The sequence below is a fragment of the Oncorhynchus mykiss genome, chromosome 13 (assembly GCF_057628025.1).
Source record: "Oncorhynchus mykiss isolate SJ-2025 chromosome 13, ASM5762802v1, whole genome shotgun sequence".
NCBI classification, from domain to species: Eukaryota; Metazoa; Chordata; class Actinopteri; order Salmoniformes; family Salmonidae; genus Oncorhynchus; species Oncorhynchus mykiss.
In genome coordinates, this window is record NC_143034.1 from 61453148 (window position 1) to 61471370 (window position 18223).

General features: G+C 47.9%; 1 protein-coding gene across 1 annotated transcript in view; it reads left to right on the forward strand.

Annotated features, from left to right (window-relative positions):
• Nucleotides 1-539: 539 nt before the first annotated feature.
• The window catches only part of LOC110486773 (protein phosphatase 1 regulatory subunit 29), a 147887-nt gene continuing 130203 nt past the window's right edge, over nucleotides 540-18223 (forward strand). The window contains exon 1 of the mRNA XM_090197050.1: nucleotides 540-744. The gene's annotated coding sequence lies outside the window, so the exon portion shown is untranslated. The remainder of the gene's footprint in view (nucleotides 745-18223) is intronic.

Below are 18223 nucleotides of genomic sequence, written 5' to 3' on the forward strand. Positions count from 1 at the left end.
GTGAGGTTGGTTGGGGAGTGGGGGATATTGAAGGCTGAGGTTGTATACAGTATGTAACAGAGCTATTGAGGGGTGAGGTAGGGTGAGTCAGAAAGGGATTGAGTTAGGGTGAGGGCAACAGAGGATTAGTCAATGCACCCACCTCCTCTCCAGGTGCTAGGGGCTCTCTGCATTGCTGAGTGAGTGGAATACCAGATTTACCTGATAAAACCCATAAAACCACTCTGAGGAATGACTAGTTTGATTGTGTCAAAGTGAGATGTGTCTAAGACATTACATTTGCAGACAAATAAGATATATTCATTGACATTAGCCTACTGTTCATTTATAGTGGGTCTAGTTGTTGTTATGTTAGTAGCAAATAGCCCAGTCAGTGGTGGTCAATGTCGTTTATGATGGACATGGACAGACAGTGGCACATTCAATACCGCCTTACACACTCTTGACAGCATCTAGTTTATCTAGGCTGTAGTCATTAGTCCAACAGTTGCAAACAGAGGATGATGGTCCTCCCCTTCCTCCTCTGAGGAGCCTTCACTGAGCCCATTGCAATTCAGTCTAAGCAGGAGTGGCATTACCTCCACATAGAGGTCTCTCTCTCTTTCTGTCGCTCTCTCTATCTCGCGCGCGCTCTTATCACTCGCGCGCTGTGCAGCTGAACTACGGCGTTGGCAGAGAATATAAAAAAATCTGCCTCTTTGCTTCAAACGTTGGAAGAATATTTTGGAACGGAAATCAGAGGAGGTACTGTAATAATTTGTTTACCTTCCAAGCGAATGTGAATTATTTTGTAAATGGCATGCTCCTGTAGTCGCATAGCAATGAATAGTTCAGAGGGAAACGGATCGATGGTACCGGGCGAATGCTGTTGCTTGCAGAGCAGCCACCTGCGCTAAACATAAGCTCTGCGTTGTCTGTCTATCGACGCAGCAGTACTAGTAGACGACATGGTTCTGTAGGCAAAGCCTACTGCTTTCAATAGCCGATTTTGTGTTGGTGATTGTGTTGTTAGTTTTTTAAATGTTGGAATTCAGTTTGATGATGTAGGCTAGAATTCGTGGAGGACGCAATAGCCTAATGGAAACATTGCCTATTTGAGTTACAGTTGTTGGATATGTTTATGCGGCGATACATCTATAGTACGAAACATTATATGTGTTCAGGCTGCTTGGGAAAAAGAATGAGAAAGACGGTGTCGGTCGATAGATCGACGGTTGGGCGCGTGGATGGACAGATGTGAGAAGGGGATTTGGAGGGAGGAGGGGAATCACGCGGGGATAATACTGTGACGTTCTGCATGTGATGTGTTCTCTAGACAAGTTTGTGTTATATATTTCTTTCTCTCTCTCTCTCTCTCCCTCTCTCTCTCTCCCTCTCTCTCTCTCCCTCTCTCTCTCTCTCTCTGCGTAACGCAAGGCTGACAGGCTGTCACAAGCAAGCGTGTGCACGTTGGATAATATGGATTATATGAGAAAGTATTTAAGAGTATTGGCTGAACAGCATTGGTTGTACTTGTACTTGAAATAATACTGAAAATGTGTTTTCGACGCGTGTGAGTGTGGAGGCTAAGGGGGGAGAGAGAGCGAGAGAGAGAGATGGCTTGGTATCAGCAGATGTTGACACACCACGGTGTCCCCTTCTCCACCGTCTGCCATTTGGAAGTTAAGACACCAATCACACTCCGACCGACAGTGAAAACAATTCACCCGCCCACACGTTTCCCTGAACGGATGGCATGAGTAGTGAGCTGAACGCAGAACCCTGATTTGTTATAATCAAAGACATACAGATGAATCATGATCACTGCACTGAGTTTTCATTAGGCTGCCTAGTTCTCATTTCTGTATATCTAGTCTGTTTTACAGTTACTTCTTCAAGTTAGCTTATCGAGATGATATCTATTTTACTAGGTATATTATTAGTCTTCACTGTGAGAATATCCCATTGGGCACACAATGGTTGAATCAACGTTCTTTCCACCATTTCAATGAAATTAGGTTGAACTAAGGTGGAATAGAAGTTGAATTGATGTCTGTGTCAAGTGGGATCTTTATGAGAGAGAGTTGCATGCTGAAAAAGGCTAGTGCAGTCTGTCAGCACCATGGACAGTGCATCATGCTGATTCAGCAGGGATCACGATAGGGAAGGCTATAGCAGGTTAAAACATGATGGTGCTTGTACAGTATCCAGCCCTCCAGAGTTACCTCTGGAGAGTTACCTCCAGAGTTTTCAGGAGCGTCAGGTGCGGTGCCTGGTTGGAACTAAACCTTGCGGCACTCCAGGCCCGGGTCAACCCAGGGTTACCTATGCTACCCCCTGCTCCAGCCCCTGATCATGACCCATCCACTTTGGTGAATGGACCATAGGCCAGAGGGCTTTGGCTTTTCATCCAGTCAGCCAGTGTTGAATGTTAGGCCCATTAGCTTTTTATGACCCCAAATTGCAGCCAGACAGGCCCCTACGAACCTGCTAACATAACCACATAGATAGAGCCCCCTACGACCCTACTAACATAGCCACATAGATACAGCCCCCTACGACCGTGCTAACATAACCACATAGATAGAGTCCCCTACGACCCTGCTAACATAACCACATAGATAGAGCCCCCTACGGCTTTGCTAACATAACCATATAGATAGAGTCCCTATGGCTCTGCTAACATAACCACATAGATAGAGCCCCCTACGACCCTGCTAACATAACCACATAGATAGAGTCCCCTACGACCCTGCTAACATAACCACATAGATAGAGCCCCCTACGACCCTGCTAACATAACCACATAGATAGAGTCCCCTACGACCCTGCTAACATAACCACATAGATAGAGCCCCCTACGACCGTGCTAACATAACCACATAGATAGAGTCCCCTACGGCTCTGCTAACATAACCACATAGATAGAGTCCCCTATGACCCTGCTAACATAACCACATAGATAGAGTCCCCTACGGCTCTGCTAACATAGCCACATAGATAGAGTCCACTACGGCTCTGCTAACATAACCACATAGATAGATCCCGCTACGACCCTGCTAACATAGCCACATAGATAGAGCCCCCTACGACCCTGCTAACATAACCACATAGATAGAGTCCCCTACGACCCTGCTAACATAGCCACAGAGATAGATCCCCTAACGACCCTGCTAACATAACCACATAGATAGAGCCCCCTACGGCTCTGCTAACATAGCCACATAGATAGAGCCCCCTACGACCCTGCTAACATAACCACATAGATAGAGTCCCCTACGACCCTGCTAACATAGCCACAGAGATAGATCCCCCTACGACCCTGCTAACATAACCATATAGATAGAGTCCCTACGACCCTGCTAACATAACCACATAGATAGAGTCCCCTACGACCCTGCTAACATAACCATATAGATAGAGTCCCCTACGACCCTGCTAACATAACCATATAGATAGAGTCCCTACGGCTCTGCTAGCATAACCATATAGATAGAGCCCCCTACGACCCTGCTAACATAACCATATACATAGAGTCCCCTACAGCTCTGCTAACATAACCACATAGATAGAGTCCCTATGGCTCTGCTAACATAACCACATAGATAGAGTCCCTACGGCTCTGCTAACATAACCACATAGATAGAGTCCCCTACGACCCTGCTAACAGAACCACATAGATAGAGTCCCCTACGACCCTGCTAACATAACCACATAGATAGAGCCCCCTACGGCTCTGCTAACATAGCCACATAGATAGAGCCCCCTACGACCCTGCTAACATAACCACATAGATAGAGCCCCCTACGACCCTGCTAACATAACCACATAGATAGAGCCCCCTACGGCTCTGCTAACATAGCCACATAGATAGAGTCCCCTACGACCCTGCTAACATAACCACATAGATAGAGCCCCCTACGGCTCTGCTAACATAGCCACATAGATAGAGTCCCCTACGACCCTGCTAACATAACCACATAGATAGAGCCCCCTACGGCTCTGCTAACATAGCCACATAGATAGAGCCCCCTACGACCCTGCTAACATAACCACATAGATAGAGCCCCCTACGGCTCTGCTAACATAGCCACATAGATAGAGTCCCCTACGGCTCTGCTAACATAGCCACATAGATAGAGTCCCCTACGACCCTGCTAACATAACCACATAGATAGAGTCCCCTACGACCCTGCTAACATAACCACATAGATAGAGCCCCCTACGGCTCTGCTAACATAACCACATAGATAGAGCCCCCTACGGCTCTGCTAACATAACCACATAGATAGAGTCCCCTACGGCTCTGCTAACATAGCCACAGAGATAGAGCCCCCTACGGCTCTGCTAACATAACCACATAGATAGAGCCCCCTACGACCCTGCTAACATAACCACATAGATAGAGCCCCCTACGACCCTGCTAACATAACCATATAGATAGAGCCCCCTATGACCCTGCTAACATAGCCACAGAGATAGAGCCGCCTACGGCTCTGCTAACATAACCACATAGATAGATCCCCCTATGACCCTGCTAACATAACCACATAGATAGAGTCCCCTACATCTCTGCTAACATAACCACATACAGTGCATTCGGAAAGTATTCAACGACTACAAAATATTTCTAAATATTACCAGTAAACTTTGCCAAAACATTTCAAACTACTTTTGTAATACAACTTTAGGTATTTTTTCATGTAAATAATCGATCAAATTGAAGACGGGATGATCTGTGTTCAATACAGGAAGAAAACAAACTGAAGCATGCTTTCTGGTCACGCGCCTCTATCCAACAGTACCATTCAAGTGACCCTTGTTCAAGATGGCCGTACTTCTTCATTACACAAAGGAATAACCTCAACCAATTTCTAAAGACTGCTGACATCCAGTGGAAGCGATAGGAACTGGATTCCCAATGAAAATTAATTGAAAAGAGAGTGACCTCCAAAAAAATACATCTGAAGGGTTTGTCATCGGGGTTTCGCCTGCTAAATAAGTTCTGTTATACTCACAGACATGATTCAAACAGTTTTAGAAACTTCAGAGTGTTTCCTATCCAAATCTACTAATAATATGCATATCTTATATTCTGGGGACGAGTAGCAGGCAGTTGAATTTGGGCATGCATTTCATCCGGACGTGAAAATACTGCCCCCTGTCACCAAAAACAAGGACATTTCTAAGTGACCCAAAACTTTTGAACGGTAGTGTAAATATATAATGACAGAATTGCTTGATGATAGGTGCCAGTTGTTTACTGTCAAGCCAGACAACATATTATAGCAACTTTGGTTTTAGAAGTGGGGGTACATAATATTTATTTTTTACTTACATTTTCTATCCAGTCGGATAAACATGCCAAACCGCTCGGAGGTGTCTGCATGGTCCTAAAGCACACCGTTGCCTTGTTTTGTATCACATTCCAATGATAAAACTGGGGGGGACAAAAATGCTATTTCATAATGTGGGGGGGACATGTCCCCCCATCCCCAGTGAAAGTTGTGTCCCTGTATTACAGATATATTTCAGAGATGGAATGTAAATATTTCATTGATATATCAAGGCCCCAATTAGAAAAATATTTTTTGACATTTCTATTAAGAACAATCACAGTAACGGTAATACAAATTAGACAGCAGTGTGACAGAACCTGACAATAATTACAGGTGTTACTGGTATATCAAGGCCCCAATTAGAAAAATATTTTTTGACATTTCTATTAAGAACAATCACAGTAACGGTAATACAAATTAGACAGCAGTGTGACAGAACCTGACAATAATTACAGGTGTTACTGGTGTTGTCGAGAACTGCTACCCACGCACCGTGAGGTGATTCAAAGTGTGTGTGTTGTGTGTGTGTGTGTGTGTGTGAATTCATTCCCGTCCTACACACACTGAGTAGTGATTGCGTGTGCCGGTGACATTCCCAGTCTGTTGCAGTAATTGAGGTCTGATTGAGTAATAGGTGGTGTGTGTGTGACTGTGTGTGTGTGTGACTGTGTGCATGTGTACACCATACATGCATCTGTGTGATCTGTGTGAGTGTGTCTTTGTGTGTTTCTATGTCAGTGTGTGTGTGTGTGTGTGTCTGTGTGCATGTGTGCACCGATGCATGTGTCTGTGTGAGTGTTTGGCTGTGTGTTTATGTGAGTGCGTGAGTGAGTGAGTGTGTGTCTGTGTGAGTGTGTGTGTATGAGTATGTGTGTGTGTTACTGTAGGTTAGGAGGTCTGATTGAGTTGCTAGTGGTCTGGTGATTGAGGTTGGTAGTGGGAGGTGTGACAGACAGCATGTGTGAGGAGCCACTATCTGTGTCCGTGTAAATGTGTGTGTGTGTGTGTGTGTGTGTGTGTGTGTGTGTGTGTGCGTGCGTGCGTGTGTACGTGTGTGTGTGTGCGTGTGCGCGCGTGTGTGTGTGTGTGTGTGTGTGTGTGTGTGTGTGTGTGTGTGTGTGTGTGTGTGTGCACCAGTCCTGTCACCGGTGTGCCACGGTGCTTATACTGGTATGTTGGTAGAGACGATGAAGTGGTGTTTGTTGTGTGAGAGTGTGTGGGTTGTTGACAGGAAGGTGTTAAGGTTGCCTACTGGTAGCAGACTGGTGACAACACTCCGACCCTGTCCAAGTCTGGCACAAAGACTTGTATGTGTGTTTCTGTGTGTAGGTATGTTTGATTGTGTGGGTGTGGGTGTGTGTGTGTGTGTGTGTGTGTGTGTGTGTGTGTGTGTGTGTGTGTGGAGGAACCCTGTACAAGTCTAGCACAAAGCCTTGTATGTGTGTTTCTGTGTGTAGGTATGTTTGAGTGAGTGTGTGTGTGTGTGTGTGTGTGTGTGAGTGTGTGTGTGTGTGTGTGTGTGTGTGTGTGTGTGTGTGTGTGTGTGTGTGTGTGTGTGTGTGTGTGTGTGTGTGTGTGTGTCCATGTCTGAGGATGTCAGGAGAGGATGTCAGGAGATGACATGCAAACCGGCCACTAGGGGCACCAGTGAGAGCTGTTACCTTCAAGTAGGTTTTGGTTTTGCTAGGGCGTTGTGGATGTAAGCATCTGCCTCTGGTTCCAATGCTTGCATGTTCAATTCCAGCAATAAAAAGTTGTTTTTTTATATTTTTGTTTAAAGCCTTGCCCAAACCTTAATCCTTACCTTAACCATTTGGAGTTAATGCCTAACCTTAATAATTCAGTGTTAATGCCTAAACGTAACCTTGGAACAATATAGAGAAGTAACCAAACTTTTCGAAATTTGACGTTTGGAACAACTTAGAAATGTGACATTTGAGAAACATGGATGAACGTCTAATTCTGACGTGAGACTGTGAGAGCTAGTTAGTGTCAAGAGGGGGCACCATCTGGCATCCTCTCTGCTCCATGCCAGCTACCCCCTCCTCCACTCCTCCTCCTCCAATGAGGAGAGGGAGATAGAGAGGGAGGGGAGGGTAGAGAGTGAGGAGAGAGGGAGAGAGGAGAGGGTACAGAGAGAGGAGAGAGGGAGGGGAGGGTAGAGAGTGAGGAGAGAGGGAGGGGAGAGTAGAGAGTGAGGAGAGAGGGAGAGAGGAGTGATGAAGGGGAGGGTAGTGGATAGAAGAAGGGTAGTGGATAGAACAATGGAGAGGGAGAGTTAGTGGTATTTCTAGAAATCTATTTCCCTCTGCCATTTTTGTAGCGCCTCTGTCGCATTTTCCACTGACTGTCCTGTACACAGTGCACAAAACACACTCAAACAAACACATATGAGCATGCAAACATAAATCTACCGACACACCCACCCAACGCATGCATGCATGCACGCACACACACACACATACACACAAGCAGAGGGGATTTTGGAATAATGCCTTGGGTTTTTTGTACTGCCCCAGTTTCGTTTGGCATCTGTGCTGCACACTCATCTCTCTCTCTCTCGCTCTCTCTCTCTCTCTCTCTCTCTCTCTCTCTCTCTCTCTCTCTTTTTCACTCTCTCTTTCTCTCTCTTCTGCTGTCAGACACAGATGCACACACATATTGGTATCTGTGCCAAGATCTGGGCATAAATATTTTAGCCCTGTCACCCACAGCAGCTGGGATTGCACTGTAAACATAATCTCTGTGTTTCTGCATTTGTACTGTATGCGTGTGTGTGTGTGTGTGTGTGTGTGTGTGTGTGTGTGTGTGTGTGTGTGTGTGTGTGTGTGTGTGTGTGTGTGTGTGTGTGTGTGTGTGTGTGTGTGTGTGTGTGTGCTGTAGCTACCAGTCCCTCAGAGGAGAGGATTTTAGCTCCTTCATTCTATCTAAGCAGACTGGTATTGTCCAACTGTAGTTGTAATAAGACAGAATGACTCTTCTCCCCTGTCCCCTCAGTGGGTTTGTATGTGTGTCTGTATGTGTGTGTTCATACGTGTCTGTATGTGTGTGTTTGCGGTCTGCATTTGTGGTGTATGTGTGTTTGTGCAGGTGTGCATATCTGTCAGTATGCATGTGTGGTGTGTGTGTTTTCGTTTAATATATTGTAATTCAGAGTGCTTTATAATGACATGTGTAGGGACTTAAGTGGTTTTGTTTTGATGTGAATTTTCCCTTGCATATTCATGGACTTCTAACTCTCTAAATGTGAGATGTTGACTAAACTTTGACGAGTGCAGCAGTAACCAATATGTCCTAATTTCATAGATTTGAGTAGACATTCAGCAGCTTGTTACCAGGGTATTCATTAGGCACCAAAACGGAGAAAAAACTGACTGAAACAGGGAGGTTTACCTGCACTTGACCAATCAGAAACACTTATTTTCATTTTCTGTTGCAAAATGTTTTGAAACCTTTTTCTGTTTCGTGCCATAATGAGTACAACCCTGTATGACAACAAGTTCACATCTTGACAACTATATCAAAAGAACAGACACAGAGAAAGGCTTGGATGACAATACACATTTAGTTAGCAATACAGAACAACTGGCAACAGGGGGCAGCTAAAATGTTCCAAACACCTGTTTTGACCTAGAAAATACCCTCACACTTTATACAGATTCTCTACAAAACTTTGCCATAAAATTGAATGGGAATTGAGAGGCTGTCACATTCATTTTGATATTGTCAGTAAGTTGGATCTTTTCCGCCCATTAGGGCTAATTCAGATAGAGACACACACACCAGCTAACACACAGACGGATCTGGTTACACAGAGTTCACACCACTACATCTGTGAAAACATCTGTGTACCAAGGCCCATACCCAAGTGGACCTCTAGACCCTACACCCTTTGCACTTGAGATTAATTGATTGATATAAGCGATATGGGGACTGTTCTACCTTGCCTATTAGAGGGCAAAGTGGAACTATTACCAAATTGATTGCACCTGTTAAATCATCTCAGATTTCCACAAGTGCATAGACCATAGAGTCTAGCTGTCCATTTAGGATTTGGGCCAAATACAGTCAGTGGCCAAAACGCACATTAAATATCACTCTTAAACCATGGAGAAGCACTAGTCTCTGTGCTATTAGTGACATTTGCCATTTGACATCCCTCTAACACAGAATCAGTCAGTTCTCAACAGCTAGTTTTAAGAAGTAGTCCTTCAAGAAGGAGAACCATAGAATTCAGGTCCCCGGTGCAACAAATGGTTGGAAAACACTTAATATAGACACCTCTTTTATGATAGGCTATGTAGTGGTAACGCTCAGAGACACTGACAGACACAGAGAGAGAGAGAGAGAGAGAGAGAGAGAGAGAGAGAGAGAGAGAGAGAGAGAGAGAGAGAGAGAGAGAGAGAGAGAGAGAGAGAGAGAGAGAGAGAGAGAGAGAGAGAGAGAGAGAGAGAGAGAGAGAGAGAGAGAGAGAGAGAGAGAAATGGAGCCCAATGGGATGTTTCTTGAGTTGTAACAGCTCACCTCCTGTGCGTGGGGATTGGCTACTTGGCAGATCTATACACCCTGTGGAGAACTTTACAGTACACAATGCAACAAAAGCCCAGCCAACCATGGGCCTTAGCCTGGCTAGCCTCTACATCAACCAGTCATCTGTTGTTTATCAGAGACCAGACATGAGTTCTGCTTGGCCACCTGCTTGTGTTTTCCATTTATCCTGAACAACAATCCTTCATGCAAGGTGTGCTTGTGCTGTGTTTTGGCTCTGCATGTGGTCGGTGTTACTCTGCTGGTCCCAGATCTCTTTGTGCCGTCTTGCCAATGATCATGCGAGTTGGCAAGACAGCACAGACAGATCTGGGACCAGGCTACGTTTGTGTGCGTCTAAGTAGACTAGTGCTGATCCCAATTATTCGACTGGTCGATTGTTTGGTTGATAGGCTGTTGGAGGACCAATATTTTTTTGTCAAGCAGTAGCAAATATATACAGTATATACATGGAAAGAAAATATCAATGCAACATGTAAAGAAAAATAGTGTTGGTCCCATGTTTCAGGAGCTGAAATTAAAGATGCCAGAAATCTTCCACACGCACAAAGAGCTTATTTCTCTAAAATGTTTTTGCACAAATTTGTTTACATCATTGTTGGTGAGCATTTCTTCTTTGCCAAGATATTCCTTCCACCAGGCAGGTGTGGCATATCAAGAAGCTGATTAAACAGCATGCTCATTACATAGGTGCACCTTGTGCTGGGGACAATAAAAGGCCACTCGAAAATGTGCAGTTTTGTCACACAACACAATACCACAGATGTCTTTTGAGTGAGCGTGCAATTGACTTAATGACTGCAAGAATGCCCAGCAGAGCTGTTGCCAGAGAATGTAATGTAAACTTCTCTACCATAAGCCACCTCCAACTTCATTTTGGAGAATTTGGCAGTATTGTCACGGCCGTCCTCCTCTTCATCCGAAGAGGAGAGACGAGATGGATCTGAGGACCAATACGCGGCGTGGTAAGTGTCCATGGCAAATCTTTAATCAAGAAAAACTGAACACTATACAAACGAGTAACAAAAACAATAAACCAAATACGACCGTGAAGCTACAAAATGAGACCTGTGCTGAAACAAGCCATCAACATAGACAATCACCCACAAACAAACAGTGCAACCCAGGCTACCTAAGTATGATTCTCAATCAGAGACAACTAATGACACCTGCCTCTGATTGAGAACCATACTAGGCCGAAAACATAGAACTGCCCCAAAACATAGAAAAACAAACATAGACTGCCCACCCAACTCACGCCCTGACCATACTACATAAATACAAAACAGAAATAAAAGGTCAGAACGTGACAGTACCCCCCCCCAAAGGTGCGGACTCCGGCCGCAAAACCTTGACCTATAGGGGAGGGTCTGGGTGGGCGTCTGTCCGCGGTGGCGGCTCTGGCGCGGGACGCGGACCCCACCTCATCATTGTCTTAGTCCGCCTTATTGTCCGCCTCCGTGGCTTACTCAGCATGACCACCCCTCTCAATGACCCCACTGGACAGAGGGGCAGCTCGGGACAGAGGGACAGCTGCTCGGGACAGAGAGGCAGCTGCTCGGGACAGAGAGGCAGCTGCTCGGGACAGAGAGGCAGCTGCTCGGGACAGAGGGGCAGCTGCTCGGGACAGAGGGGCAGCTGCTCGGGACAGAGGGGCAGCTGCTCGGGACAGAGGGGCAGCTGCTCGGGACAGAGGGGCTCTGGGCAAAGGGGCTCCGGCAGCGGCGCCGGACAGGCGGGGGGCTCCGGCAGCGGCGCCGGACAGGCGGGAGGCTCCGGCAGAGGCGCCGGACAGGCGGGAGGCTCCGGCAGAGGCGCCGGACAGGCGGGAGGCTCCGGCAGAGGCGCCGGACAGGCGGGAGGCTCCGGCAGAGGCGCCGGACAGGCGGGAGGCTCCGGCAGAGGCGCCGGACAGGCGGGAGGCTCCGGCAGAGGCGCCGGACAGGCGGGAGGCTCCGGCAGAGGCGCCGGACAGGCGGGAGGCTCCGGCAGAGGCGCCGGACAGGCGGGAGGCTCCGGCAGAGGCGCCGGACAGGCGGGAGGCTCCGGCAGTGGCGCCGGACAGGCGGGAGGCTCCGGCAGAGGCGCCGGACAGGCGGGAGGCTCCGGCAGAGGCGCCGGACAGGCGGGAGGCTCCGGCAGAGGCGCCGGACAGGCGGGAGGCTCCGGCAGAGGCGCCGGACAGGCGGGAGGCTCCGGCAGCGGCGCCGGACAGGCGGGAGGCTCCGGCAGCGGCGCCGGACAGGCGGGAGGCTCCGGCAGCGGCGCCGGACAGGCGGGAGGCTCCGGCAGCGGCGCCGGACAGGCGGGAGGCTCCGGCAGCGGCGCCGGACAGGCGGGAGGCTCCGGCAGCGGCGCCGGACAGGCGGGAGGCTCCGGCAGCGGCGCCGGACAGGCGGGAGACTCCGGCAGCGGCGCCGGACAGGCGGGAGACTCCGGCAGCGGCGCCGGACAGGCGGGAGACTCCGGCAGCGGCGCCGGACAGGCGGGAGACTCCGGCAGCGGCGCCGGACAGGCGGGAGACTCCGGCAGCGGCGCCGGACAGGCGGGAGACTCCGGCAGCGGCGCCGGACAGGCGGGAGACTCCGGCAGCGGCGCCGGACAGACAGGACCACCTGCAGGGAGGAGACAGAGAGACAGCCTGGTGCGTGGGGCTGCCACAGGTACCACCAGGCTGGGGAGCCCTTCAGGAGGCTTGGGGTTAGGAGGAGGCACCTGAAGGACCGGGCTGTGGGGGAGCACTGGAGCTCTGGTGCGCAACCTTGGCACCACCTCCCCAGGCTGGATAACCACTCTAGCCCGGACCCTCCAGAGTGCAGGCACAGGTTGAACCGGGCTGTGGGTAAGCACGGGAGATCTAGTGCTTACTACACGCACCTCTCCCTTAGGCTCCATTCCCACATTCGCCCGGCACGAGCGGAGCGCAGGCAGAGGACGCACTGCACCCTCCCAGCGCCCCGGAGACACAGCACGCAGAGCCGGCGCAGGATACCCTGGACCAAAACTGCGTACCGGCGACCAGACCCGCTGAGCAGGCACCATACGCCCTGGCTCGATGCCCGCACTCGCATGACACTCTCGGGGGGCTGTCCTATAGCGCACCGGGCTATGGCCACGTACTGGCGACACCGTGCGCTTAACCGCATAACACGGCGCCTGCCCAGTATCGCGCTGCTTATAATAAGCACGAGGAGTGAGCGCAGGTCTGCTACCTGGCTTAGCTCCACCCCTCGTGTGCCCCCCCCCAAAAAAATTTTGGGGCTGTCTCTCGTACCTGTCGCACTGCCGTGCTGCCTCCTCATATCGCCGCCGCTCAGCTTTCGCTGCCTCCAGCTCTGCTTTGGGGCGGCGATATTCCCCAGCCTGTGCCCAGGGTCCCTCTCCGTTCAGTATCTCCTCCCATGTCCAGGAGTCCTGTGATACCGGCCGCTGTTGTTGCTGCTGCTGCTGCTGTCGTCGCTGTTTTCTACCACGCCGCTTGGTCCTTGGTTGGTGGGTGATTCTGTCACGGCCGTCCTCCTCTTCATCCGAAGAGGAGAGACGAGATGGATCTGAGGACCAATACGCGGCGTGGTAAGTGTCCATGGCAAATCTTTAATCAAGAAAAACTGAACACTATACAAACGAGTAACAAAAACAATAAACCAAATACGACCGTGAAGCTACAAAATGAGACCTGTGCTGAAACAAGCCATCAACATAGACAATCACCCACAAACAAACAGTGCAACCCAGGCTACCTAAGTATGATTCTCAATCAGAGACAACTAATGACACCTGCCTCTGATTGAGAACCATACTAGGCCGAAAACATAGAACTGCCCCAAAACATAGAAAAACAAACATAGACTGCCCACCCAACTCACGCCCTGACCATACTACATAAATACAAAACAGAAATAAAAGGTCAGAACGTGACAAGTATGTCCTACCGGCCTCACAACCGTAGTCCACGTGTATGGAGTCGTGTGTGCGAGAGGTTTGCTGATGTCAATGTTGTAACCAGAGTGCCCCATGGTGGTGGCGCTGTTATGGTATGTGCAGGCATAAGCTACAGAGATACCCTGACGAGATCCATTGTCATGCCATTCATCCGCCTCCATCACCTCATGTTTCAGCACGATAATACACGGCCCCATGACGCAAGGATCTGTACACAACTCCTGCAAGCTGAAAATGTCCTAGTTCTTCCACGGCCTGCATACTCACCAGACATGTCACCCATTGAGCATGTTTGGGATGCTCTGGATCGATGTGTAGGACAGCGTGTTCCAGTTCCCGTCAATATTCAGCAACTTCACACAGCCATTGAAGAGGAGTGGGACAACATTCCACAGGCCACATTCAACAGCCTGATCAACTTTATGTGAAGGAGATGTGTCACTCTGCATGAAGCAAATGGTGATCACACCAGATACTGACTGGTTTTCTGATCCATGCCCCTCCCCTTTTTTAAGGTATCTGTATTCCCAGTCATGTGAAATCCATAGATTAGGACCTAATGAATTTATTTCAATTGAATGATTTCCTTCTGTGAACTGTAACTCAGTCAAATCTTTGAAGTTGTTGCATGTTTGTTCAGTGTACACAGTATATATACAGTATATATATATATATATGGCACACGAGACACCGGTCTTATTCACGCCCAGCTCAGGGAACTATCCATTGCTGAGGCTGAGACGAATCCATTGCGCAGGCCACGGGGATGGTACAGTCCAAGAAGAAGGGGAATGTGGCTAAGATGCACAATGCACGTCTCTCTCCAGAATGTGCTCTCTCCTGCCAATTTGTGCACATTCATTGTTTTAAAACTTAATTGTGTGAATTGTTTTCGCTTGATTGTTAGTGTCTACCAATCCCCCATTACATATATCACCACTAGTACATTTACTGTTAATTCCTATAATTTATCTACAATGTTTGTTTAGTTACTTTAATTTCTGTTAATGCGTTCAATATATTATTTATTATTCCAGTCTCGTACTAATTGTCGGCGTGGATACTTTGTCTGCAGAGTGCACAACCTATGCTACAGGTTTTGGTTGACTTTATTCCATTTACCACTTTTGTCAATTTAGTCATTGTCTTTTGTTTGGAGCCTCCTGTCAATGTTGAGTAAGGACGCACACCTGAGTACGCATAGAAGTAGGCCTGTAGGCTGCCTGGCCTGCAAATGTAGGCATATAAATGTGCCCATTTGGGGATCTGATAGTATTTCTGATTGGCTTAACAAACCACCACTAATGAGCTGTGGAGCTTCTCAAAGTAATATTTTCTTCACCTCAAACAGGAAGCAAACAAAGTCTGTTTGTACATGACAGTAGTTCCTCGATGTACAGCGCATTCGGAATGTATTCAGACACGTTGACGTTTCCTACATATGGTTACATTACAGACTTATTCTAAAATAGATTTTTTAAAAGTGTCCTCATCAATCTACACACAATAACCCATAATGACAAAGGGAAAATACAAGTGAATTATATTGATAAAAGTGACTTTATCAAAACTTCAGGCCAGGGTAAGCTTACACAAAACACAGCCATTAGTTGTTCCTAAATGTGTTTCTAAAATCCCACATGGGAGAATGGTGGAAAAATTATTGGAACCATTTCCCTGTTTGAGCACTAGGTTTTATGGGAATTATGACACCTCCACTGTGGGACTCTGTAGTTGATTTTATTAAAACACATAGAGAGTGTCTATATATGGAAAAAATACTTGTCTTAAAAAGCTTAGTTTAAAAAACAAAAGATGAGCAACATTTTGGTTATGTGGATGTGGGTGAGTAAAGAGAGAGGGTTCTTCAACCCTCAATTAGAGGTCCAGGTCAGATATAATGACCCCCCCCCCCAGATAGGAGAGGGGGAGATATAGAGAATATGGGTGAGGGTGGGGGAAGAGGGGTGAGGATGGGGGAGACATAATCATGCCCTTCAGACATCAAATCAAATGTATTTATATAGCCCTTCGTACATCAGCTGATATCTCAAAGTGCTGTACAGAAACCCAGCCTAAAACCCCAAACAGCAAGCAATGCAGGTGTAGAAGCATGGTGGCTAGGAAAAACTCCCTAGAAAGGCCAAAACCTAGGAAGAAACCTAGAGAGGAACCAGGCTATGTGGGGTGGCCAGTCCTCTTCTGGCTGCGCCGGGTGGAGATTATAACAGAACATGACCAAGACGTTCAAATGTTCATAAATGACCAGCATGGTCAAATAATAATAATCACAGGCAGAACAGTTGAAACTGGAGCAGCAGCACGGCCAGGTGGACTGGGGACAGCAAGGAGTCATCATGTCAGGTAGTCCTGAGGCATGGTCCTAGGGCTCAGGTCCTCCGAGAGAGAGAGAGAAAGAAAGAAAGAGAGAAAGAGAGAATTAGAGAGAGCATACTTAAATTCACACAAGACACTGGATAGGACAGGAGAAGTACTCCAGATATAACAAACTGACCCTAGCCCCCCGACACATAAACTACTGCAGCATAAATACTGGAGGCTGAGACAGGAGGGGTCAGGAGACACTGTGGCCCCATCCGATGACACCCCCGGACAGGGCCAAACAGAAAGGATATAACCCCACCCACTTTGCCAAAGCACAGCCCCCACACCACTAGAGGGATACCTTCAACCACCAACTTACCATTACTTACCAGTATAGCTCACAAAGATTTCCGCCACGGCACAACCCAAGGGGGGGCGCCAACCCAGACAGGAAGATCACATCAGTGACTCAACCCACTCAAGTGACGCACCCCTCCTAAGGACGGTATGAAAGAGCCCTAGTAAGCCAGTGACTCAGACCCTGTAATAGGGTTAGAGGCAGAGAATCCCAGTGGAAAGAGGGGAACCGGCCAGGCAGAGACAGCAAGGGCGGTTCGTTGCTCCAGAGCCTTTCCGTTCACCTTCCCACTCCTGGGCCAGACTACACTCAATCATATGACCCACTGAAGAGATGAGTCTTCAGTAAAGACTTAAAGGTGGAGACCGAGTTTGCGCCTCTCACATGGGTAGGCAGACCATTCCATAAAAATGGAGCTCTATAGGGGAAAGCCCTGCCTCCAGCTGTTTGCTTAGAAATTCTAGGGACAATTAGGAGGCCTGCGTCTTGTGACCGTAGCGTACGTGTAGGTATGTACGGCAGGACCAAATCAGAGAGATAGGTAGGAGCAAGCCCATGTAATGCTTTGTAGGTAAGCAGTAAAACCTTGAAATCAGCCCTTGCCTTGACAGGAAGCCAGTGTAAAGAGGCTAGCACTGGAGTAATATGATACATTTTTTTGGTTCTAGTCAGGATTCTAGGAGCCGTATTTAGCACTAACTGAGGTTTATTTAGTGCTTTATCCGGGTAGCCGGAAAGTAGAGCATTGCAGTAGTCTAACCTAGAAGTGACAAAAGCATGTATTAATTTTTCTGCATCATTTTTGGACAGAAAGTTTCTGATTTCTGCAATGTTATGTAGATGGAAAAAAGCTGTCCTTGAAACAGTCTTGATATGTTTTTCAAAAGAGAGATCAGGGTCCAGAGTAATGTCGAGGTCCTTCACAGTTTTATTTGAGGCGACTGTACAACCATTAAGATTGATTGTCAGATTCAACAGAAGATCTCTTTGCAAGACCTATGACAATGACACTCGCAAGACCTATGGATGGCCTCAGGGCAGTGTGTGTGTGCATGAACATGTACTTTTGTATTCGTGTCCTATTGCAGCCTATGTGCTATGTTTGTGTGTCTGTCTACTGCCTATACCATACTGCAGGTTACCTATGTCAGTACTGTGGCACGGCTGAGTGATGCATGTGTATACAGGATGTATCAGCCCAGAGAGCTACAATCACGTCGTTTCTGTCTGGATTTCCTGCATGATTCAGCCAGTCATCCAGCAGTGTGTTCATTCTCTGCTCTCAATATTTATCCCACACCTAGAGCTCCATGATCAAGCAAATACCAGGAAACAAGCTGTGGGCATCAGCTAATCAATAGCAAAACAAATGGCTTCTATCTCATGAGTCAATATCGACTCGGACATATCCTCCTTAACACTTAACACAAAGTCTAAAGCTAAGTCTCTCAGACTGCAGTCATTTAATTTAATTTAAACGAACGAACGCTCACACATGCACACACGTACACACGCACGCACAAACATACATACGCAGGCCCGGGACGAGCACACACGCAGACACGCACCCCCCCCCCCCTGATCCTCGCACCCCCTCCCACAACCTCTTCACTCCCTGGCACCCCAAGGGTACAGTATGAATTCAATAACACTGACACTTAATCTAACGTTGGGTGCACTACAAAGGCAGCAAGGATCGTGGCGGGCCTGTTAGAAAGCCTGATTCATGTGT